This window comes from Pongo pygmaeus, chromosome 23 (genome assembly GCF_028885625.2).
Source record: "Pongo pygmaeus isolate AG05252 chromosome 23, NHGRI_mPonPyg2-v2.0_pri, whole genome shotgun sequence".
NCBI lineage: Eukaryota > Metazoa > Chordata > Mammalia > Primates > Hominidae > Pongo > Pongo pygmaeus.
In genome coordinates this window covers 53,901,232-53,927,533 of record NC_085931.1, presented here as the reverse complement: position 1 = coordinate 53,927,533, position 26,302 = coordinate 53,901,232, and the positions used below count along the sequence as shown (strand labels likewise).

Genomic DNA, 26,302 nt, shown 5'->3' with positions numbered 1-26,302 from the left:
GATTTTGTGAGCATTCTACAGTTTTCACATCACAGGTGAAACAGGATTGGCCATGTGTTGATACTTGTTGAAATGGGAGGCCATTCTAGTTTCTTTTCTTTTTTTTTCTTTTTCTTTTTTTTAAGGGCCAGCATCTCACCCTGTCACTCAGGCTAGAGTGCAGTGGTGGGATCATGATTCATTGCAGCCTCACCCTCCTGAGTAGCTGGGACCACAGCTGTGCACTATCAAGCCTAGCTAATTTTTAAAAATTTTTCATAGAGATGGGTTCTCTCCATGTTGCCCAGGCTGGTCTCGAACACGTGAACTCAAGCGATCCTCATGCCTCGGCCTCTCAGAGTGCTGGAATTACAGGCATGAACCACTGTGCCTGACCTAGTTTCTACTTTCTATGTAGAAACTACGTAGGAAAAGAGAAAACTATTTGCAATCTACAGCGATAATCAATCCCACATTGCTTGGATAATGCGGGTGTTACAGTGGTCATCGTTGCCAGTTATTGAGGGGGGAGGATTACTCATCTTAAATGTATTTGGTTCTTCCCCAAGGCCTCCATAAGAATAAAAACTTGCATCTAAACCAGTGTTAAGTGGTACTGCTAACAACAGCGTAATAATAATATTCCTTAACATCTTTCAGGGAGAAAAATCACTGGTGTGCCATCAGAAAAGAATTCCAATTGACATGAGGTTACAGATTAGTTGGAATACATTTATAGAATACAAAGAAAGTCTGCCATGTAATGTCACGATCATTTGTTGAAAAGAAATTTGTAAAATGAGATACACTTTTAAGTTTATAGTTGGTGTTCTATTTATAATTATCTCCATATTTCAAACTGAGAATGGAAGCTTTTAGAAGTTAGTGACTATGTCTTTTAAGTTGTATTTATGTAACACTTGCCAGCACCTAGAGGCTTTAGATGTATACTTACTACATGGCTGTATTAGTCAGAGCCAGTAGAGTGGATGGGTAGATGGATGGATGGATGGAGATAGATAAGAAGCAGTTTATTAGGGGAATTGGCTCGCATGGTTGTAGAGTCTGAGAAATTCTATGACAGGCTGCCTACAAGCTGGAGACTCTGGGATGCCGGTAGTGTGGCTCAGTCCACATTTGAGGGCCCCAGAACCAGAGAAGCCAGTCATGTAGCTCTCAGTCCAGTGCTGAAGGCCTAAGAACCCAGGGGCCGCTGGTATAAGTCCAGGAGTCCAAAGGCTGGCAAGCTTGGGGTTCCGTGGCCCAAGGCAGGAGGTGAGTGCATCCCAGCTCCAGGACATTGATAGACACGTTTGCCCTTTTCCTGTTTTTGTTCTCTTCAGGCCCCCGGCAGATTGGATGGTGCCTGCCCTTATTGATGGTGGCTCTTCCCCACCTCATCCACTCACACTGATGTGCTAGTGTCTTCTGGAAACAGCCCCATGGACACACCCCAAAATCAGGCTTTTCTAGGTTTCTAGGTTTTCCTAGGTATTCCAGTCAAGTTGAAACCTAAAACTCCAAAACTAACCATGACACATGCCAAGTATTGAAAATCTCGAATAAGGGTTCAAATGCTACCTATTTCTTTTCCCATCTTACCCATTTTCTTTTTCCCCAGCAATGATCCAAAATATAGAAGGAGAAGGGAGAAGATAATGGTAGCATCCTGGAATGCTTGGCACCACGATTTCATTTTCTTACACATTTATACCCTTCCTGGTTTCACTAAGGGTTTGAGTTGGTTATTAGGGACTATGAAAAAAAAGGTGGCAGACTTGAACTCTTCCTTTGCCTTCCCCAAAGCAACAACAGTGAAACAGATGTTTAGTTCTGGGAAGAGCCGCTGCAATCACCCACAGCTCTCTTGCAGTGTCACGCTGTTTGTGGAGGTCCAGGACACACTCGGTCGTCAGAGGGAGCCAGGGTTGCAGCTTCCCGCGCCGCCATTGCTGTGCAACTGTGGGCAAGCCACTTCCCCAAACCTGTAGTTTTCTCGTCTGAAAACTGGTGCAGTACTCCCACCTTGCAAGGTTATCATGAGTGTATATCCTGAGTATATAATTGTATATAAAGATCTGAGGAGCGTGTATAAAATGTCATAAAATATGCACTCAGTAAAGTACCTAATTTGATCATCCATTTGCAGGGTTTCTTTTTTTTTTTTGAGATAGAGTCTCACTCTGTGAGACCAGACTGGAGTGCAGTGGCGTGGTCTCGGCTCACTGCAAACTCTGCCTCCCGGGCTCATGCCATTCTCCTGCCTCAGCCTCCCAAGTAGCTGGGACTACAGACGCCCACCCCCACGCCCGGCTAATTTTTTGTATTTTTAGTAGAGATGGGGTTTCACCACGTTAGCCAGGATGGTCTTGATCTCCTGACCTCGTGATCCGCCCGCCTCGGCCTCCCAAAGTGCTGGGATTACAGGCGTGAGCCACCATGCCTGGCCCATTTGCAGGGTTTCTAAACACCAACTCACAATGCCAGTTTCACTATCATGCTAGACAATGAAACACCAACAGTATAATTATTCTGTTACAAAGTTAAAGATCTTTAGTTTAAGGCTTTTCATTGATTCTGGGGTTGTATTACCTGTCTTTTGGTGTTAAAATGTCTGAAATGAAATAATGGGAGTGATAGGTCTTTTTCTTTTTTAAATGTCCTTAGGGGGCAAAATAAAGTTGGCGGCCTTGTGTTGGCTGCCTTTCCTGCCCTCAGGAAAAAGCCCTGATCAGTAACATTGGGATCATCTATCTGGTCCCTGCTCTCCTTTGAGGGAGGAGGAAGCCCCAGCCGAAGAGGGGAGGCCACAGCCAGAGGTGCAGCAGGACACGGCCCTTGTTTACGTGATTCAGCTCGGAGTCCAGCCTTCCTGGGCATCTTCTCACATCTCTTCCTGGCCCCCTGCCCCAGCCCAACCTTCCACATTCCCTGCCTAGGTCTGTTACGGAGCATCTGTCACCTTGCATGGTCCTCTGAGTACTCGTCTGTCTACCCTACCAGACTTGAAGCTGCTTACAGACAAGTTCGTTTAAGTTAGTTATTTAGTTTGTAACTTCCAGAGCCTGGACAGTGCTGAAAAATGTTTGTCAGATGGCTGAATTAAACTATAAATAGATGAGGGGAAAAAAATCACACCGATAAAACATTAACATAACATGCCCCTAACTTTATTCCTGAAAATACCCACAAACTCACCACGAACCTTGCTCACATTCCTTTTGAATTTCAGATCTTTCTTGGATCATCTTCCATTTTTAATGTGTTGCCCAGAGAAGGCTCGAGCTGTTCCCAGGACCATGAGGCTGTGTGACATCTTAACTGAGATGTGCTAGAAATCTAGATGTTGCTTCTCTTATGGCATTTGGGGATTCTGTAAAATGCATAAGAAAAAAATTAACATGTTCCCTCTATCACATTGGTGCTTTAAAGTTTTTCTTCAATTGGACTGTCTCCATTAATTAGTCTCGCTTCACTGTTAAAAAAAATCTTTGGACAAGTGCCAGATAAGCAAAGAAGCTTATGTAAAGGGTTTTAACATTTTTTCCTTTGCCAAAGATAGAACTGATACTTAGCTTTGCTTTGTCCTGGCATCTTCTTTGATAGAGAATGTTAGACATTTGGCTTGGTTTATTCCTTCTTATGTACACGTGTGGGATGAGTAAAGACAAGATGGCTCTTTTTTTTTAGACGGAGTCTCACTCTGTTGCCGGGCTAGAGTGCAGGGGCACGATCTCACTGCAACCTCTGCCTCCCAGGTTCAAGCAATTCTCCTGCCTCAGCCTCCCAAGTAGCTGGGACTACAGGTGCACACCACCACACCCTGCTAATTTTTGTATTTTTCATAGAGACGGGGTTTCACCATGTTGGCCAAGATGGTCTCGATCTCTTGACCTCGTGATCCGCCTGTCTCAGCCTCCCAAAGTGCTGGGATTACAGGAGTAAGCCACCGTGCCCAGTCCAGGATGGCTCTATTTACATCTTGATTCATGAAACATACGAAAGGCTAACAAGTAGGATTTGCAGATAGCCACTACCCTGTTCTCAGCCAAAAGAAAAATATGAAAAAGATTGACCTATCACATTTTCACGTAATTTATGATTATTTATTTATTTATGGTTATATATTTATGATTATAGTAGGTTTCTAGAATTTAAGATTTACTTATTTGAAGAGAGAGAAAAATTAATGTCTTAAATTATCATATTAAATTTTACTGGTTTACTGTCTAGCAGCCATTGAAACCTGTCACTGACACCTGCCACTTCCAGATCACTGAACTGTCATTGTCATGCCTTTCATCGCGGTGCTAGTGGGAAGAACCAAAGCTAGCCTAGTTAGAAAGTGAACCATTTGGATCCTCTACCAAAGTCATTGGTAGAGGATCAGTTATTCTAAGAATTGAGGCCCAAGAAATACACTTGGGCTAAAATGACACAGAACTTACTTTAATCTTTTGAATCTGAGGCACTTTGTGGTTCTTGGTTAATGTCAGTCCCCACTGTATTGCAGATGCAGACGATGGGTAGGAAGGAAGCTCTGTTACTAGACTTCTGCTGGGGGCTTTTCTTCCTTTTCTCACCTTCTTTTCCCCTCCTTCTCCGCCCTTCTTCCTCTTTATTGAGGTATTAGTTTGCATACAATTGAATGCATCCTTTTAGGAGCTTTGACAAGTGGAAACACCTGTGTGACTCAGTCAAGACAGAATATTTCCATTGCTCCAAAATTTCCTTGTGTCCCTTTGAAGTCAGTCCCCCACCCTGCCCCCTGGCCCTGGCAAACATTAATCTGTCACTGTCGATTGGTTTTGCTTGGTTTCGAATTTCGTCCACATAGACACACACAGTGGGTGCTATTTTGCATCTGGCTGCTTTGCTCAGCATGATGTTTTTGTGATTCATCCATGTTACATCTGTCAGTAGCTTATTCCTTTTTATTGCTGAGTGGTTTTCAGCTGTGCGCCCATGCCACACACATTTGGGTTTTGATGTCCTGTATAGAGATGTGTGACAAACCTAGGTGCTACAGGAGTGTGTGCAGGCCCTCCCCATCTTTCAGCAGCATGTGAGGAAGGCAGAGGGAACTAGCAAATAAATGAACCAGATTTGGGGGAAATCTTCTTTTTATCCAAGCCGTGGGTCTTGCTAGTCCTTGATTAGTTTGGCTTCTCAGAACAACACTATTCTAGTTACCCCTGGCTTGGGCCAGCCTGTAGGATCTCAGTGTTTGCCTTTCTGGAGATGGGGAGTTACAAATTCCTAATGGAAAAGGCTTGTGGTCAGAGCAGCTCCTTTTGGTCTTTTGCCTAACTTTGTCATCCCTCCTGCCGATGGATCACCTGGCTCTGTGTTTGGGGCCTGCTAAGTTCAGGGACCCAGGTACATAGGAACTGTAGAGCCTGCCCCCTGCCAGGCTGCCAGGTACCCCACCTCCTATGCCAGCTACCTGCCACTGAGGTCTCCTGCCTTGCCCTTGCCCTGTCCTGGCTCAGCTGTTAGTTTTAGCCTGCTAGGGAAAGACTGAGGCAAGCACAGAACTGCGGTTTGTGGTATTCTATTAACAACCCAATTACTGTGTGCCCATGATCACTTTAAGAATCACCTTTTTTTTTTTTTGAGACGGAGTCTCGCTCTGTCGCCCAGGCTGGAGTGTAATGGCACGATCTTGGCTCACTGCAACCTCCACCTCCTGGGTTCAAGCAATTCTCCTGCCTCAGCCTCTCGAGTAGCTGAGATTACAGGCGTGTGCCACTATGCCCAGCTAATTTTTGTACTTTTAGTGGAGACAGGGTTTCACTATGTTGGCCAGGCTGGTCTCCAACTCCTGACCTCAAGTGATCTGCGCACCTTGGCCCCACAAAGTGCTGGGATTACAGGCATGGGCCACCGTGTCCAGCCAAGAATCACCTTGTAAAACACAATGACTGCCGCGGGCTGGGGAAAGGGTTGGGAATAGAGGGATGATAGCTAAAGGGTACAGGGTTTCTCTTTGAGGTAATGAAAATGTCCTGCCCTTGACAGTGGTGATGGTTGCACACACCTGTGAATATACTAAATAACATTGAATTGTGCCCTTTAAATGGGTGAACTGTGTGACATGTGAATTATATCTCAATAAAGCTGGTTTTTTTTTTTTTAAGGCAGTATAGTATTAGAGCAATGACAGACCAGTAGAGAAGTGGTGAAAAAAAAAATTGTAGAAATTTTATTGTTTCCAAATGACATGACCTTTTGCCAAATATCCTGATTTTCATAGCAGGTCCTGTTTCATGGGAGGCATGGGCGTGGTAGAGAGAGGAGGGGCTTTGTATCAAGTGGACCTGACTGAATCCCATTCTGCCCTTATTAGCTGGGTGACCTTGGGCAGATTGCTTATGTTCTGTGGTGGTTTCCTTCCCTATAAAACAGGGCTAGGAGTACCTATCTTACAGTGTTTCAAAAGAGCATGGTAAACATGGTAAAAGCAGTCATTTTTACCATGCGACAATCATATAACAAAAGGCCTCAGATAGAAGCAGCAGCCTTGCTGGATCCTGTCCTGTCTTTGAGTCCTGCTAGGCTGATGAATTGGCCTGCTGGAGCTGCACTGACTGCTGGGTGAAAGAATCCTCCTGGGAAGTGCTGCCCTGCGTGGTGTTTGCCGCCTCTGCAGGGGGCCTGAGCTGATGGATGGCGCTGCTGGTCTTTAGTTAACTTGGTGGACTCTCTGTTTCTGAATTTTCTTCCGCCTTAATTCACATAGTTTGAGTAGGCTGGTTGCACACTATTGGAGAACCAGCACGGGACGTCCCTCATTTTATTTATTTGCACTTCTGCTCAGCCTGTACATTGTGGGCCAGGGCAGGGACCTTGGCTGCTTTGACTGTGGGACCCTAAACACTGTGCCTGGCATTAATGTTTGTTGAATGAATGTCCAATGGTTTCCAGTCTTTGATGACAGAAGCCAGATCAGAACTGGAATTCCAGCTTAGGCTCTGCATGCCAGAGGCCAGCAGGTGAGTTTCCCTGAGCGGCGTTTCTGTCCCAGCATCACCTAGAGGGTGCTCGGGCAGCTGTATCACTGCCCGGGACAGGAGAGCTGCCTGAGTCAGTCTTGTCTTCTGCCATAGTCCACGTTCCTGCCTGGAGTCCACTAGTGAGGTGTGGCTGACATGGGCAGGGAGAGGGTGTCTTTAGCCACACTGGAGATCTGGTCTGATGACTTCCTAGTCCCACTACTATTCAGTTCAAAGTCAGTTTTCTTTTTCTGCCCCCCCGCCGCCTCCCCGACCCTTGCTCTGGTAACTGAGTACTTGGGGCAGGACTCACAATGTCTCCACCCACCCCAGGCATCCAGGCTGCACTTAGCCTGAGGGCATGTGAGGGTGGCCCTGTGGCCTGGACTGTGAATGGCTGCTGCTGCTGCTGGGCTGGCCTTCCCTTGCCCTGTGCTGGATATGGCCCTCACCCCCTACCCCAGACCTCACCCTCCACCCCCCAACCCCAGTTCTGCCTTGGGCCTCTTCTCCTTTTCCAAGTTCAGCTTTTTATTAAGCAGAAACTATCCAAGACCCAGTTCTGATCCTTGAGGGAAGTCAAGATGGAGGAGCAGTGTCGTGTAGCTGGGACTCTGGAGGCTGGCTGCCTGGGCTCACAGGCTGGCTCTCCTTGCACCAGCTGTGGGACACTTAGCAAGTTGCATAACCTCTCATCTGGGAAATGAAGATAACAATGCTTACCCCCATAGAGCTATATTCATGATTAGCCAGAAATAAAGTAAGTGCTGTGTAAATGTTTATTGAGCAGCCTGTGTTTGTTGGATATAAAAAAAGAGAGTGAGTCTCTTAAACAAAAAGCCCTCCCATAACCAGCAGCCCTAAGTGGGGCTCTGGGACAAAAAAAAAAAAAAAAAAGTTTTCTGGTATCCTGGCTTGGGGGAGGGAACAGGTAGACAATTTTTGTATTTTTTAGTGGAGACGGGGTTTCACCATGTTGGCCAGGCTGGTCTCAAACTCGCTTCCCCAGAACTCAGGTGCTGCTTCTGTCTTAGTGGAGTGAGTGCTTGCCAGCTGTGGCGGGTGTGGCACTCTGGTGTTCATCTTCTGTGATGGTGCTGTGGATTTAACTAAGCCGACTACAGGATATAGTGAAATATGTGTTTACTTCTCTGCTTTTTTGGTGAAGGGCTGTGTGGGGAGGGGTGGTAAATAATTTCTCAAGTAGTGTAAATTATTATCATATGTCAAGTAATAGAGTCTCATGTTATGTGGTCTCTGCTTTTATTGGTATTTTTCCATTAAGGAATTTCTTTTTCTCTTTTTTTTGAGACAGGATCTCTCTCTATCACCCAGGCTAGAGTGCAGTGGCGTAATCTCAGCTCACTGCAACCTCTGCTCCCTGGGGTCAAGCGATTCTTGTGCCTCAGCCTCCTGAGTAGCTGGTATTACAGGCATGCGCCACCACACCTGGCCAATTTTTGTATTTTTTAGTAGAGATGAGGTTTCACCGTATTGGCTAGGCTGGTCTCAAACTCCTGGCTTCAAGCAATCCATTCGCCTCAGCCTCCCAAAGTGCTGGGACTACAAGTGTGAGCCACCGGCCCAGCCTAAGGAATTTCTAAACACAAGATTTTCAAAAGAGATTTTTAACCTACTTCGTTTTGTGTTATAAGGTAAGACTAGATGGCTGTTTTTAACTGAACATTTTTGAATGAATATGAGTAGCAAGAACACTGGTAAATAGTGTATATCCACTTAGCACAGTTTCCCCTTGCAGTATGTTATTTTGCCAATTACGTATTTTCCCATCCCTACATACACCCGCTTGGGCCATGTTGAAAGGAGGGACCGCCCTGAACTGGCCCTGCCCTGGCCATTACCACTTAGATCCTGGCTTGCCAAGGGGAATGGGGCAGTGCGCATGTGTATCTTCTAGGAGGGCACCTAGGGGAAATTGACCCCTTGAAATATTTGTTTCCTGTCTGTTTTTGCAGATTAGTTTCCATATCTACTCTTTCCTGTAGTGTCTATATTTTTTGATATTGTATGAGATTTAAAAAGTTTTATTGAATAATATGCATACCTAAAATGCACAGATCTCAAGTGTACATATCAGTGAATTTTCACAAGCGCAGCACACCCATAGCCAGTTTAAGAGCCACAGCACAGCTCCAAAACCCTCCTGGCGCCCCTTCCTGCCTGCCTCCTCTTTCTCTTCCCTGTCCTGGCTTCAAAGGGTGTAGATTAGTTACGCCTCTTCTTGTGCTGGATCCAAAGGGAATCATACAGTATGTATTCTTGTAGGCACAAGCATTTTAAAATCTTTCTCTCCTCACCTAAAGTTTTATTGTTTTTTTCTTCACTTTAAATTCTTTGTAAAAATTGAAGAAGCGAGGTGTTTTTATTTCTGTGTAATCACACTTGCGTATTTGAGTGTCCTAGTTCTTAGGAAACAGTCGTGCTGCTGAGAGACCATGGGGTCCCCTGCCTGTCTCCAGGGGACTCCGTGTCCCCAGTCCTGTCTCCTGCATGAGGCTTCCTGTTCATCTGCTGACAGGCATTGCCTTGTTGTGTGTAGTCACAGAAGGAAGTTGAGTTCCACATGTAGGGACGATGTAAGATTATCCTGTGCAAGCAAATCCCTGTCCCACTGACTGCGTGACGCCCCTCAGATGCAGAGCATGCTGTCTTTTTTCTCTTGTAAGCAGGAGGATCCCAAATACAAGAAGATATTAGAAGACTCTCATGTATGGTGTAAGTTAGTTTGTATATAATCTGATTTTTTGTGTATGGGGGAGGGAGTACTATGAATTTTGTTCTCAGACCTCTTCTCCCTGATTTTCCGTGGAAATAGTGAAATTTCTCTTTGGCCACTTTCTGAAAAGAGAGCTCTTCTGTGATGGCCACAGCAGGCAGGAGCGTGCAGTCTGGGAACCTGGGACTGTACAGCGAATGCAGCAGTGTAGGGGAATGACCTTATCTCGGCAGCCAACAGGAAATGATGAAATGTGCTGGGAGAATTCAGCTGAGACACAGAGGTCAGACACGCCAGAAGGGTTGGAAAGAGGCAGGTACGGAAGCTGAGCTGCAGAGTTAGCCGGCATCTGACAGAAAAATGTGAGTGTGCCGTGGAAGGCTCGCATTTCCTTTAAGGTAGACCTCTTTGAAAGTAGAATTTTCACGGAATTGTTTTCTTTCTCACTGAGTGACTGATTTAACAGAACTCTCACCTTGTATGCAAGCGCACCTAGTTTTAGAGCTCCTTGACAGAAATGTTCGATTAGTTCATTATTAACTGAGCAATGCAGAATGCTTTATCCAGGGTGCTTGGAGAAAATGTCAGAGTAAGTGTTTGATTTTCTTGGAGAACAGATTTCGGCTTAAACAAATGAAGGATTGTGTTTTATAATTTTTGACTCTGGTTTTAGAACGTATGTGCATGTTTCTTTTCAAAATAGATGCAATAACTTTGCACCTTTGCTTTGGCATGTTTTAGAGTAGCTGACATGCTTTAGCTGTATTTTTTTTCTTACTGAGTAGCTAAATGAGTTACTTGAGTTAGCTGTTAATAGAGGGCTTTTCCCCCTACTTTAAGGCGTTAATGTTTATGACATGCTGCCATTTTCTTTCTTTACAGCCAAATCTAATCTACAAACACATAAGTGGAACTTGAGAGAGAAAACAAATTATCTTTTCCAGGAGACTGTAATTGCTGTTTCATGACTATTTACTGCAGACTGTCTGAATCACCTGCCACTGCTCCAGGACCCCTCCCGACCACCTTCCCATCCTCCCCCTCAGTTCTTCTCATTTCTCATCCCAGCTGGACCCTGTGCCCTCGTCCCCCTCTGAGGGCTGTCACTAGACACTGTTTATATTTTTGTCGGGTAACAAAATGTAAAAGTCTTATTGTTTTAATAACTGAGCAGCCTTATGTATGTATTTAATTGTTTCTTAGAAGTCATATTCTGGAATTTTTGAAAAACAGTGGCTCCCCTTTATTGCTGTGGTGCTATAATTCTAATTAGATTTTAAAAATCCTGATACTTAAGTGATCCATCACTCAGTGAATTATACTTACTGGATTACTGATTGCCATTAAAAAGGCAGCATCCTCCCTCCGTTCTCCAGAAAATACTGTGCTGGTGCAGCCTGTGCCTCATAGAGAAGCGTGCTTTCTTGTTATGATGTTACCTACTGTGAAGTGTGTGTTTTGAATACTTTTAAGATTGCGTAGGAAAGGTTTCTAGAAACCCCCAAGGTATATAGTATGTCTGTTCAACCTTAATCGGGCCCATCAGTTTTGTCTTTGCTCTTGTAGCTCTGAATATCTCTTTCTTCAGATCCCTTCCTTCTTGTCAGTAAAACATCCTACTGAATTCTGGATGCATTTTAAATGCTGTATTTATGAAAACAGCAAAGAGGTTTCATAACTTCAAACCAAAGCATGTTTTACAGGTATGAGATTTATGCCAATAAGTAAACATACGCCTTCCTTTTTTCTTTTTAAACAGTGTTAGTCCTTTGAGACCCGTTTGCCCACCCACATAATTCTGTTATTCATTTGGCGGCATAATGCAGAAGGTGGGAACGCAATATTTAGAGCTGTAATGGCTCTTGGAGTTAACATTCCAGGCTCCTCACTTTACCAAAGGAATTGAGATCCAGAGGTGACGACTTATCCAAGGTCACTCGTCTCGTTGGTAGCCAAGTGAGTCTGAAACCCTGGTCTCATGACCAGGGTCATTACTCTTTCCATTACAGTAATCTGCTTTCTTCACATTATTATCTTAAGATGAATATCACTTAGCTAAGAGTGTTTTTTTTTTTTTCTACCGATGAGTCCATTTATATTTGTTTCACTTTCAAACACTCAGCTTTTATTCAATAACTTTTTTGCTGTAAGTACCATTTGGCATAGATGTATAATGAATTACCTCAAGTACAAAGAGCATTGACATTTCTTAAAAATCAACAATTCTCTATATTACAAAGTTTTGCTTGCCTCTCCCCTAGCTCAGGGGAGAGACAGTCCATTGTTACTGATAGAAGCGGGCCTCACGATGGGATTGCTTGCCAAATGAGAATGCTGAACGTAATACAGTCACAACTAATACAAGAAACAGACAAGCCCTCAATTCTTCTTTGAAAGAAGATTCTTCAGAGTGTGAAAGGGAAACCCCAAACCTTTAGCATTTCTGCCTTTCAGCTCCTATAAGGGAATACTGACAGCTCTGTCTTGAGCTGAACTGAAGAGGTATTGGAATATGAAAGACTTTAAAATAATACAACATAATATAAATAAAGGAGAAAATGATTTAATTTAAAAAAATGGAATTTACTCACAATTTTCCAGAATCATTAAAAATGGTCTCTGCTAAAAATTCAATTTGAATCCTCTGAAATTCAGGTGTGGGAGTTAGTTATAAACAGGTATGCTGAGAACAGTGGGTGACTGTTCCTAGACCTCGGTGTGGCCATCACTGTCTGTCCAAAGTCACCTTAAAATACCTTGGGGAAGTTCACAAGATAGCACTTATTTGTATTTTCTAAAGTATTTAGAATATATGCCTTGAAGAATTTCTGAAACGAAAGCCCTTCAGGAAAACAGGCACTTTCATAAATATGTTAATTGTATTTGAAGTTGAATTTAATAACTTTACAACTATTTTAATTTATGAAACTGAAGAATGAAGTGGAATACATAAGCAATATTTTTATGCAGTGTGTCAGAACTGTCTTCCCTCCTGGTGTTCTAGTGGGCACTTTCTGTCAGTCTCCTTGAAGAGGTGTTGCTTTCATTTGGTGAGCCAGGCGACATTATCCTGGGGCCTGGAGAAGAAGTGGGGCTGCAGGCTCAGGAGCTGCAGTGGCTTAGTTCGCTTCTCCCATAATTTAGTTACCTTTGTTCCCCAATTAGCATTTTATGCTTACTATTATATTTTCAGTATATATTAAGTATAGAATATTCCAATTGGCTTCCTTTTCTTAGTGTATAATTGACCTTCTTATGTTCTGCAGTCTATAAGTAACATTTGATATGCTTCCCTCCCTGGCCTCTAGCTTCTGCCCACATTGGCATAAATGCTGCTGTGCTTGTGAGATTTAAAGATGAGAAGGGGATACCAGACTGTTGCAGTGCTGGCATTGCTCCAAACTGAGAAGGGGTTAAACGGCAGCCCCCTGGGGCTGCTGTTGGCTTAGAAATCTCAGAATTTATGTTGTTAGTGTTTGGGCCTTTTTCATGACCACCTCTGCCCAGGGCAGCTCTCCAGACCAGATTCTAGAGGTGGCCTCAGAACCTTCTCTAAGACTATGAAGAAACGTCCCCCAGTATCCTAGGCCCTTAGAGTTTGGTAAAGAGGAGCATGTATGTGTGTGTCAGTATGGTGAGATAGTAATTAGACAAGGGTTATTGATTTGAATGAATGAATGACGTTGTTTGCCTTTCCATAGTGATTACTTTTGAAGGCACTGTAGTCACATTTCACTAGGCTGGTCTAAATGCATTTGCATGTCACAGTTCTGCCTTGACACCAAGTAACAGGTTGTGTCTACCTGACATCTCCTCCAGCCCCGGGGCTCTGGCCTAAATTTTTTCTTATTAGACTCTGTCATATATGAATCATAAGACATAAATCTTTATGTGGGCTCATGGTACATATTTTATTTTGAGAAACTTAAAGAATCTAATAGGAGGTTAGAATTAATTTGAAATGTGTACCAGTGGTCATCACAATAGTATGGGATTTAGATTATCTTTTTGTTAATGTGAAGGGTGCTATGAATTTCGTACTCAGTCATGTTTCCCATCAGGATTTGTTCTACAGTAGAGTCCTTGAAGGAGAACAAGGAAGAATGATTTTGCTGGAAAATACTTACTTGACAAAATGTTGATGTAATTAACAGGACAAAATGTTGAACTTCCCAATTTGGAATTCTCTCTTTGACTCTTAAATTCCTAACATAGATTGGTAGTGCTAGTTTAACAAAATAAATAAAGCACATGACAGTTTTGGGGATAATGAAGTGACTTCTCTATCTTCTCTGCTATGAACTGACACATAAAGAAAAAATAGCACAGGGCATAGTAGACTGATCACCAGTATCTATTGATTTGGAAGACAGAAACATTTGTTACTACTTTCCCATCTATAGGGATGGTCCCCTCAGGTTCACTTAGTCAGATCCTACCATTACTGTGCAGGAAGAATGTTAGAAAGCAAGACCATAAAGCCATGAAGGAAAGCGGCAAGACCACTTTTGGAGGATAAATCTTTCATATTTCACATTGAACTTGAAGACATTAAATTGAATCTTAGGTGTACCCAGTGAACTTCTGAGGTTGAAGAGTTTGCATTTGGGATGGTGGAAGTTGTCATGATGATGAAAAGTCGTGATGTGAGGCTATGTAAACTGTACTTGTCCCAGCACCTGACAGCCTTTTTTCCCCCCTCCCCGATGCTATCTCCAGGTATGACAGCTTTTATTGGTAGACATATAGGCACCTGAGTGAGCTCTGGGCTTATTTCCAGCCATCCGTTAGATCACTACCTGGAGGGACAGTTCACCTGGATGCTGGCTGGCTGGATCAGTTGATTTGTTTGTTCGTTCGTTCGTTCGTTCATTCATTCATTCATTCATTCATTCATTCATTCAGTTTACTTTCTTGGTCTCTTGTCCACGCAGTTCACATCAGGCACTGTGCTAGATTCTAGGGATCCATAGATGGTTAGGATTGAGTTCTGGTCTCTGAGGACCTCACAGTCCAGCAAGGTAAAGAGACTTCTAAGCAGCAGGGTGATGAGTCTTAAAGAGCTATTGGGACCTTATTCTGCCATGAAGAATGGAGGAGATTGGGGGAAACTCCAGTTTGATGATGAGTTTTAGAGGGAGTGGTTTGTCAGGTACCCAAGAGAAGCAGAGGGAGCAATATATGCAAAGGCAAGGAGGTCAGAATCTGCCAGACTTGGGAGCTTGTTGTGGCTGGAGTGCCGTTTATATTTGGACATGCTTCAGGAACATCATATTTATCAGATCCAAACCAGTTATTTTTCATCCCAAACCAGTTTGTTCTTAATTCTGTTTTTCTCTTTGTGGCATTATCACCTACCATGCCTCCGAAATTTGAAACTTTGAATCCCTGCCCCCATCCGCCATTCCCTGGCATCATCCATCACTATGTCCTGTCTGTTTTTCCTCTTGGATATATTCCTCTTTCCTGGTCTTCTAACCATTTCCCTTTCTCCAGACTTGAACCTCCAGAACTGCGCTGTCCGGTGTGGTAGCCACTAACCACGTGTGACTGTTTACATTAAAATTAACTAAAATTAAAAAGTCATTGAGACCAGTCTGGGCAACATAGTGAGTCCTCTGTCTGTATAAAAAATAAAAAGTTAGCCAGGTGCAGTGGTGCATACTTGTAGTCCAAGTTTCAGAAGGCTCAGGTGGGAGGATTGCTTACACCCAGGAGGTTGAGGCCGCAATGAGCTGTGATAGTGCCACTGCACTCAGCCTGAATGACAGAGTGACACCCTGTCTCAAAAAAAAGTCAGTTTCTCACTTGGACTAACTACATTTTAGGTGTTAATAGCTGGTGGCTGCCATACTGGGCAGCCCAAGACTAGAGGCTCGATGGGCTGTTCTCCACTCTCTGTCCAAGGGAACCTTCCTTTATGCGCTTTTTGCTTTCAAGATAGGGTCTTGCCCAGTCGCCTAAGCTGGAGTGCAGTGGCATGATCTCGGCTCACTGCAACCTCCGCCTCCCAGGTTCAAGTGATTCTCATGCCTCAGCCTCCCAAGTAGCTGGGACTATAGGTACATGTCACCATTCGTGGCTAATTTTTTGAGTTTTTTTGGTAGAGACAGGGTTTCACTATGTTGGCTAGGCTGGTTTCGAACTCCTGACCTCAAGTGATCTGCCTGCCTCGGACTCCCAAAGTGCTAGGATTACAGGCATGAGCCACCGCACCCAGCCTCATGCCTTTTAGCCTTTGTACATGCTGTTCTTATTCTCTCCAGAATACCATTCTTGCTTTAAGCATTCCCCTCTTCCCTGGCTTTCCTTAGGTGAATTTCGTCTCTTTTTTCCTCCAGTGTCCCTTGTAATCACACAATCACGCTTGCCTCTGAGAGGGCACATGTATGTTTATCATGTGTCGAGACATCATAGTATAGTGGTTAAGCCTTGGGGACAGATTGTCTTAATTTCAAAACTAGCCGCTTACTTGCCAGGTGGCTTTGAACAAATTATTTAACCTCTCTGAGTTTTAGTTTCTTCAGCTATAAAATGAAGACAATGGTTTTTTCCTCACGTTAAATGAAACCCTTAGCACTGCATTTAAATATATAGCTCTCAAATTGTAGCTGAGAGCTCTCAATCTAGATAAATTCCCTTCTGTTCATCAGCCATGCTAAAACCATATAATGGTTTATTAATGCTAATAATGCTGTTCTGTTTCTTCTTTTGTGATTGTTACACCTTTTAGTTATTTTCTGTATCGCAGTGGCTAGGCCCTTCAATGCAATTTGCATAGGCATGCAATTTTTTCTTATTCCTGTAATTTCTATTGGCTATAGTTCTTCTGGTGAGATTTTTATTCTCTCTTTTGTTTTGATTGCATTTCATCCTGCCCACTTTCCATTGCATTTTTTTTTTCACTCTCAGTTTAGAAATTAAATTCTCAGCCTGCTCTTTTAGTGGTTATCCTAGATATTTTTGTGTACTTAACAAAGTCTAAAGGTAATATCCTTACCCTTCTCTTGAACAATGGAAGGATAGAAAACATTTTAACTCCATATGCCCTCTCAACTTGTCCAGTTTTTTTTTTCCTGATTTTTAAAATCCTGCAAATTTGCCATTGTCTTTTATACAGTTAATGCTATTTACATTTATCCAATATGTTTATCTGCATATTTGCTTACCATTCCTTCTTCTGCTTCGGGGCTTTCCATCTGAAATAATTTCCTTCTTTTAAAAGTATATCCTTTAAGGGCTGGGCATGGTGGTTCACGCCTGTAATCCCAACACTTTGGGAGGCTGAGGCCAGTGGATCACTTGAGGTCAGGAGTTCAAGACCAGCCTGTCCAACATGGAGAAAGCCCGTCTCTACTAAAAACACAAAAAAATTAGCTGGGCCTGGTGGCACACACCTGTAATCCCAGCTACTCGGGAGGCTGAGGCAGGAGAATTGCTTGAACCTGGGAGGCAGAGATTGTAGTGAGCCAAAATCGCTCCACTGCACTCCAGTCTGGGCGACAGAGCGAGACTCCATCTCAAAAATAAATAAATAAATAGGCCGGGTGCGGTGGCTCAACGCCTGTAATCCCAGCACTTTGGGAGGCCAAGGCGGGCGGATCACGAGGTCAGGAGATCGAGACCATCCTTGCCAATGTGGTGAAAACCCGTCTCTACTAAAAATACAAAACAAATTAGCCAGGCGTGGTGGTGCGCGCCTGTAGTCCCAGCTAATCAGGAGGCTGAGGCAGGAGACTCGCTTGAACCAAGGAGGCAGAGGCTGCTGCAGCGAGCCAAGATCGTGCCACTGCACTCCAGCCTGGGCGACAGAATGAGACTCTGTCTCAAAAAAAAATAAAAATAAAAATAAAAAATAAATAGAATAAAATAATAAATAAATAAATAAATAAATAAATTTCTTCAACAGGAGAGTCATTAAGATACCTGGTTTGCTGTGCTGCTGAAAACAGAATTATGCTCTGTCATTCCTTGACCCATTCATTTCAGTTGTGTTTATTATGTGCCTGTTACGTATTGGTGGTAGGAACACGGGCAAACAAGGCAAAATCCTGGTGCATAAGGAACTTATATTCTCATGAGTGGAGAGAGAAAATATGTAATTTGGCAGGTGAGATTGAGTGTTAAGAAAATAAAACAGAGTTAGGGCTGGAGTATCCGGGCTAGGGAAGGCCTTCTTAAGAAGTGGGTAATGTTTGAGCAAATATCTGATGCTGGGAGGCAGCAGATCCTACAGACGTGGGAGGCAGGTATTCCCGGCAGAGGGGAGGCAGGTGCAAAGGTAAGCTGAGTCTGGTGCATCTGGAGAACCATATGGAGGTCACTGTAGCCAGAGTCCAGGGTGGGGATTGGAAGGAGCGAGACTGGCGCTGGAAGCAGGGGCTAGAATCATGTGGGACCTTGTACTCGGGGTGGGGAGTATCAGTAACTGTGACAGTTGACAATAGCTGTTGGCAAGTTTTGAGTCTAGTAGATTGAACCAGGGTAACTGAGAGAGGTGGTGTGAAGCGGCCACATTCTGGCTCTGTTTTGAGGTAGAGGTGATGTTATGTGGACATGAGAGGAGGACAGGAGTCAGGGATGACACTGGGGCATTTGTCCTGAGCAGCTGTGTCCTGGAGGAGCCCAGCCGGGGAGATGCAGGAGCAAGAGGTGGGTTTCGGCCAGTGTGTCGGAGAGGCCTGTGAGCCTCCCAGGGCGAGATGCTGAGCCAGCAGCTCGGGCCATGCCAGATCTGGAGCTCAGGGAGAGGCTGAGTGAGGAGGCATCAGCACGTGGATGGAATTTTAGGTCACAGGAGGGAGAGGGCCATCCAGGAAACTAGTGTGCACAGATAAGAGGAGGCTGAGCCCTGGGCCCCACGGGTGTGCACAGGGTGATAAGGGCACCAATTGGGTGCTTTGCAGGACTGTCCGGAAGTACTTGTCTTGAGAGAATGTAATTAATACTGCAGGCCGGTTATCGTGACTAGAAGATAAGGCTCGTGGATTCCTTTACCGGAAAAGCTTGGATTTCATGCTTACCTAAAGGGAAGGTGCCTACGTGCTGCCTTATTTTCCTTTTGAATTTTCAAAAGCAACTCAATCAGTATATTCTTATGGCAGAACAATTAAGTGATAGAGACATGCAAAAGCCCAGACTTTCATGTTCCGCCACCCAGAGATGTTCATTCAACACTCAGGACAACCTTCCCTGACCACCGTCTGTCCAGGTAGACCCTGTCACTCTCTGTCCCCTACTTGGCTTCATGCTTTCCCCCAGGCTTTAATGCTGTCTGCCGCTACATTACCTACTGGTGTGGCTTTGAAATCCCCTGACCCCTACTGGAATATATACAGGGGCCTTGTCACTTCTACCCATCCCGGGACCCCACAGGCCCAGCGAGGTGCCTGGCATACGGTAAGTAAGGCTGCGTTACATTTCATTGAATGGAAGAATTCACATTTTTGGTACCTAGCCATCTGGACTTTTTTCCTAGGTAATCACCCACTCTTAAACATATATTTTTAGATAAAGCCCAACTGTTCAGCTTTTTAGACGTAAGAATGCTACTTATGGTTTTGAATGTTACTACAAGCTAACTTTGCACTAGTTGGCTGTAGGCTGCTGTTTTCAGTCAGTTTCGGCAATGGTGGCTGCACAGGCCTTCAGAGCCCTTCCTGAGCCTGTGCCTGGACAGCAGCGCCAATCGTCAGTCCACCCCATGCTGGCTTCTAGGAGGCTGTGCAGCTGCAGGCCTTCTTTCCTCATCCAAACTGGTGTGCCTGCCCACCTGCCCACTGCCTTCCCTCCCCCACTCCCCTCCCCTCCCCTCCCCTCCCCTCCAGGTCCCCTCTCTCCCTCTCTCCTTCCCTCCCTCCCTCTCAGCCTAATCAGGTATGACTTTGTCTTATCTTTCCTACTATTTAGACAGTTTGTTCCTCTGTATCTTGGAAGATTGTTCCAGGACCCTCCAAAGGATACCAAAATCCATGGATGCTCGTCTCTGATATACACTAGTGTTGCATTTGCATATAACCTGTGTACACTCTTCAGTATTCTTTAAATCATCTCTAGATTACTTATAATACCTAATAGAATATAAATACAATGTAAATAGTTATACTGTATTGTTTAGGGAATAATGACAAGCAAAAAAAAGTCTGTACATGTTTAGTACAGATGCAGCTACCCACTTCGTTCCCCTGTATATTTTCGATTCCTGACTGGTTGAATCCACAGATGTGGGACCCTTGGGTATGAAGGGCTGAGTGTGCTGTGAGCTCCTGGACCGCAGGGCCTGCATGGTGTTATTCACTTATTTTCACTTCCATCCCCTAGCTCTTAGCAAGGTTTCTGGCACTCAGAAAGTAAATGTTTTTAGAATATTGGGAGAGATATATGTAAAATAATTTTTAAAATCAATTTCCTTGGCTTGATATTTACTCAGTTTATTAGAATAAATTAAACATTTTATTGAAAATATTTAAGAATTTGGGACACAGGCTATGTCTTGAGACAGCCAAACTGACAACTTTTTATGAAGGACAGGTTCTTTCTGCCTGTGTGTGTGTGTGAGAGAGTGTGTGTGTGTGTGTGAGTGTGTGTGAGTGTGTGTGCGTGTGTAGTGGGGGTATTGGGTATTGTAATGAAGTCAAGAGAGTAACCAAGACATTTTCTTCAGGGCTTCTCAGATAATATTATTGTATATTGTAATTTGGCATTTTATCATAAATAAGAGTTGTCATTAATTTTTCCCCTTTATAAGTGATCACTGGAAATGTTTATTGGGCAGGTAGCATCACAAAATGTGTGTGTGTGCGTGTGCGCGCGTGTGTGTTTATGAGGCTTAACGTTGAAGATCTTTGTTCTCAGTGGCACAGCTGAGAATGGGTGTGTAAGTCCTGCTTGCCAAAGCCATATCCTCCCTGTGGGGGGTGGGAGTCGCCAGGGAGGCCAGGAGGAGTCATACTAGGAGCAAGAAGGCTGGGAAGGTGGGAGACTGACATTTGCAGGCACTCACACATACAATGTGTCATTTAAATTCCTACTCTGTGTAGGTCAGCCACCTTTATTCCCATTGTGCTGGTAAGAAGGTAGCTTAGAAGTTAAAATGTGCACCTATCACAGCTGGTTTAAACCCTGTTCTCTTTCTACTCTCCTTTTTTTTTTTTTTTTTTTTTTTTTTAAACACTGTTTAAGAAATGTTTTGTCCTTCTTATAGAGACAGGATCCCACCATGTTGCTCAGGCTGGTTTCTAACTCCCAGGCTCAAGCAATCCTTCCATCTCCGCCTCCCAAAGTGCTGGGATTACAGGCGTGAGCCACTATGCCTGGCCCACTCTCCTTGTTTAAGGGAAACTTTTGCTATTAATTTTATGCTTGATTTAAGCCTGTTAGTTTCAGATTGTTGCTTGACAATTGAGTTCCCTGTTTGTTTTTCCAAATTACTGGCTAGTTCATTTTATGTGAACTTTTTGTTTTTAGAAATAAAAGCACTGTCAAGTTAGAATTCATTTATCAGTTTGTCACACCAAACTGGCTCCATATTCTTCTCTACAGTAGAGTGCTTTGGCTCTAGCTGATACCTTTGAATGAAATGGAATATTTTCTTGAGAAAGTGGCACCATAGTTGAGTGCATAGATGCCCAGAAAATATTTAAAAACCAAATCCTCTCGTGGTTTGTACTTAAAATTTTTTTTTTTTAGAGATGGGATCTCACTGTGTTCCCCAGGCTGGAGTACAGTGGCTACTCACAGGCACTATCATAGCTCACTGCAGCCTCAAACTCTTGGGCTCAAGTGATCTTCCTGCCTCAGCTTCCCAAGTATCTGGGACTATAGATAGGCATGTGCCACCACACCCAGCTCGTGTGGCTTTTTAAACTTCAAAGGCACATACTTATAGTACTGGTTGAGAAGGTATTTAGGCAGTTCATTTCTAGATAGCGCTTCTGATGGGTGTGATCTCTTCTTGTCTATGCTTACCTAGCATTCTCATGGTGGGCTTTTATCAGGACATTCTACTGTTTATTGCCGGTAGGTAAATGGAGCAGAAGTCACTCTTGTGGTGGAGTAGCTAGTGACTTGGGCTGGTGCCATTTGTCAGTCCCCTCTCCCCTCCTTCACAGCCACAGCAGCTTCCCAGGGTTTGCCCTCCAGGACCAGTGTGGCCCTGCACTGGGCTGGTTTCTAACTCCCCTTTGTCACACAGGTTCCTCTACCTGGGATGCCTTTCCTTGCTGCTCCAGCTGAAGAATTCCCACTGAAACATCAGCCCTGGGCACCCTTTCTGGACCCTCTAGGTGTCCCCGTAGCATGTTGTGCAGAACTGTTTCCTAGCTCTTGGCCGCTGTGTTGGAGGAGGTTGTTCAAATGTCCATCAACCCTGTGAGAATGGAGTGCCCCAATGCGGGGGCACCTGGCTTACTTTACTGGCTCAGGAGCTGGGCTGCCGTGGAGCCTGGCCCCAGTCACCTTCTCCCTGGCCTATGCTTGTGGAAGGTCCCCATACTCCAGGCACTGTGCCAGGTCCCAGCCGGATGCCATTTGATCCATGCAACCTGTCAGGCAGATTGGATTCCATTTTACCGATGAGCAGTGTCAGGTACAGAGCTCTTAGGTATTTTGCCTGAGGCAGCTGGATCATTAAGAGGTCCCCCCCACCCCCAGGGTCTTGTGAAGACTCATAGATGCAGATTTCAGAGACCTTCTAGATTTGTGCATCCAGGCTAGCGTGTTCTTTGGTGTTGTCCCCTCTTGCTGTCTCTCATTTTCAGCTTGTTCAGACCAGGGCTTCAGCTCCTCTTGAGGATTCTGCTCATCAGACTGTTGGGTAGGGAAGAGCCTCCGAAACTGCCGCCTCCAAGCACGGGAAGAGGCCGCTCCTCTTTTGTGGACAAAGGGCCATAGAAGCCCTTTGTGTGACAGGAAGTCCTGCTTCTAGAAGGGGCTGCCTGAAAGTGGAGGGGTTGAAAGAAGCCGAAGCGTTGACCTGGGGCCACTCTGACTCATGCATGTTGTCAATAATGCCCTTTGTCTGTCTTGGGAACCTGGCACAGCAGACCTCGAAGGGTGGCCTGGAGCATTCCTCTTCTCCCTCCTTCCTGCTCACTCTGCCCCCTGTGAATGCCCCTATTTTCTGACCTGGACAAAGGGCAGCCTCCTGACCCATTCTATATTTTTTCCTTCTACTTATGCCAGGAGAATCTTTCTGTCTCATCTGGGCCTGTGTGAGTTTTCTTTTTTAGGGTTTGAGTGCGTCTCTTTAATTGGAAAACTTGCAGCTTAAAGGAGAGCTGTCCCACTGGGCAGGTGCCTCTGACTGAGAGGAGGCGTCCTCAGGAAGTATGTGGCCGTGGCTGCTCTGGCATGATCCTGAAGACTGGCATGAAGGGGAATGGAGCCGCACAGAGAATTTTAGGCATCAGAGGGGAAGCGCAGGCACCCGGACCCACGGCCCAGCTCCCTGCAACATGGTCCACACGTCTCCTGTATTTGTGGCCACCTGTCAGTTGTTAAATACTGTGGTTAGGATGTGAGGACACCAGAAGCAAGGGCAGTGGTGGCAGAGATGAGCTGACGCGTCCTCATGTGCTCTCAAGTCCTGATCCCCAGCTGGACGAGAGAGGATCATGTGTGCGCGCATGCCTGTGTGAAGGGATCCTAAGATTATGCTGGAATAACACTGCATCAGTCCTGGGCAGGCAGCTTTGTGTGTTGTGTAACTGGGGCTTCTTGCTGTGGGGACATGGTGGCAAATCAGTGAGCACTTGTTCTTTTTGTTTTTTGAGACAGAGTTTTGCTCTGTCTCCCAGGCTGGAGTGCAGTGGTGCGATCTCACTGCAACCTCCATCACCTGGGTTCAAGTGATTCTCGTGCCTCAGCCTCCCAAGTAGTGGGTGAGCCCGTGGTGCATTGCTGCTCTCGCCAGGCTCAGAGGCCAATGTGTGCCTCCTTCCTGGATGCAGTGGCGCTCAGTGAGTGCTTCCACTCCTGTCCCCAGGGACAAATCCTTTGGCTTTATTAGCTTTGTCCTTACTTCCCCCTTAGACTGTGGCGGGTTTTGGGTACCCATACTTCTGGAGACCCTACCCTGGATTATATTAGGTATGTTATGCTCACGTGCAGTTTAAACACTTCTTTATGTTATAAAAGTAATTGGAAGGATTCTTATTATTTTGCTTTTGAAACTATTTGGCTATGAGAAGTTGATTTCTCCTCCACCTCCTCTAATTCATTTGTGCATTTGTTCAGAGGGAACTGGGTGTGTGAAGGAGTGGAGCTGATAGGAGTGTGGTGCTTGTGTTGGGAGACACAGGTTATTAATGGTGGCCAGAGCGTGTATAGTGTGGCCAGGAGTGTGGTGTGAGTGGTGAGGCTGGAGGAGCAGTAGTTACAGCCTGGAGGCCCTGCTGGCTTCGGAAGGAAGTAGGGGGAGGATTTTGAGTAGAGGCAAAACCTGATCTTTCCAGAAGACATTCCAACCACCGTGGTAGAGTCACAGTAATGTCATGGAGAATGAAGGGAGTCGGGGACTAAACAAGTGGCTGCAGGTCAGTTAGGAAGTTGTTAAGGATTAGGCAGGAGGCAATGATGGCCTTAGCGCAGGTAGCTGTCATCGTGGGGACAAAGCCAAGTGGGAGGATTCAAGAGATATTGAAGAGCTGCTGTAGTCTGGTCTTGGAAGCTGATTGAATGTGGTAGTGGTGAGGGGGTTTGGGTGTGGGAAGAAGAGGAGTTTCTGGCTTGAGAAGCTGGGTGAATGAATGGTGGGACCACTTCTGATGTAGAAAACCCAGGAACAGGAGCGGGCTCATAGGGAAGGGGATAGTTTGCAAGGACTGTGTGATGGCCAAGTGGAGGCATCCAGTAGGCAGAGATGCGGGTCTGGGCCAGACAGCAGATCAGGGGCTTGAGGTTAAAGGTGGTTTGGTGTGTGGGAACAGAAGAGGTGAGAGAGAGGGCCTGGGACAGAACCTGGGGAGCGCCAGCAGCCAAGGAACAGGCGGAGGAGGTTGGGAGAAGGCACACTGTAGCCACTACAGAAATGAGCTGGTGAGTGTCAGCTCCCTCCCCAGAGACTCCTCTTGCCCTCGTCCCCCACTGATTTGCTTCTGTCAGCTTGGTAATTGCCGATGTGGACATCCAGTCACTGTGCAGACATTTGAGCATCTACCTCATGCTAAGCGCTGGGGATACGGAGATGACACAGCCCTTGCCTCTTTTTTTTTTTTTTTTTTTTTTTGAGACGAGTCTTGCCCTGTTACCCAGGCTGGAATACAGTGGTGTGATCTTGGCTCACCGCAACCTTTGCCTCCCAGGTTTAAGTGATTCTCCTGCCTCAGCCTCCTGAGTAGCTGAAACTACAGGGGCACACCACCACACCTGGCTAATTTTTGTATTTTTAGTAGAGATAGGGTTTCACTGTGTTGGCCCGGCTGGTCTTGAACTCCTGACCTCGGGTGATCCGCCCATCTTGGCCTCCCAAAGTGCTGAGATTACAGGCGTGAACCACCGCACCCGGCTACAGTCCTCGCCTTATAAGTTGATGTGTAGTGGATGTGCTGTGCCACTCTGCCTTTTTTGCTTATACCCAATTTCGGATGGAAAATAGCTCACCTGCTAGTCCTCTGTAACGGATGTGTGGTGTCCTTTCTGTCAACTCGTCATTGTTTTCTTAGCTTTGAGCAGCTGACTTGTTTCCAATTTTTGCTGTTATAAATATTGTGGTGATGAACATTTTGTCCAAGCTATTTTTTCTTTGAGTTTATTTGCTTGGGGCATGTTCCCCAGAGTGGGACTTAAGGGTCAGAGGTTGATAATTGTTATCTGCCTTGTTCTGTATTTTCAGATTTTTCCATGAGGCCTATTAGCAATGTTAGAGTACATTTCTGTTTTCCTATAGCCCCACAAAAACTGACTTTGTCATATTAATTTTCCTTATTTTACAAGTTATTTCCATAGTTTAAAGGAAGTTATGCTTTTTTTCCTGCATGAGAATTTGTTGTATTATATTTAGCTAGGTTACATTGCAGTAACAAGCAAACCCCAAGTCTCAGAGACTTAACCTAACACAAATATCTTTCTCGCTTGGTCTGTGTGTCCCTTGTAGTATGGCTGGGGGTGCCGTTCCACAGAGTCCCTCAGGCCAGGCTGATTCAGGAGACAGCACTCTCTGAGAGCTGCCACTTGAGGCCTGCTCAGTGGACAACACAGTAGACAGGAGAGGCTGGGGGCTTTGTGTGGACTTTTCACTACTGATGTGGCCAGGACTACCGACACAGTCTGGCTTAGCAGGTAGAACTTAGTGAGCATTCCTGTCTCTGCCCAGCCATCTCTTCTTCTGTTTGTTCCTCTCCAGCAACTTCTTTGTCCAGTGGAATTGGATCTTCAGTCTTCATATCGGCTCTTAATGTATTTTAGGTAATAAGATTTTTATCAGTTGTGTCTTTTTCTTTCTTTGCTTTCCATTTTGCATTGTGCAAAAGTTTAACGTAAGTTTTGGACACATTCATGTTTTCCTCTGATACCTTGTTTATTATCACAAATTTATCTTTTCTCAAAGCCAGAGAATAAGCTGTTTTTCTTTGAGTTGCTTAAAATGGATTTT

General features: G+C 44.9%; 1 protein-coding gene across 5 annotated transcripts in view; it reads left to right on the top strand.

Annotated features, from left to right (window-relative positions):
• The window catches only part of PACSIN2 (protein kinase C and casein kinase substrate in neurons 2), a 143,774-nt gene that overhangs the window by 41,211 nt on the left and 76,261 nt on the right, over positions 1 to 26,302 (top strand). The window contains exon 1 of one of the 5 annotated variants that reach the window (XM_054470004.2): positions 9,974 to 10,073. The exons of 2 other annotated variants lie outside the window; for them this stretch is intronic. The gene's annotated coding sequence lies outside the window, so the exon portion shown is untranslated. Of the gene's footprint in view, positions 1 to 9,973; positions 10,110 to 26,302 lie in introns of those variants that run through there. 2 more of the 5 variants (XM_054470007.2, XM_054470005.2) reach the window with 2 other exon arrangements.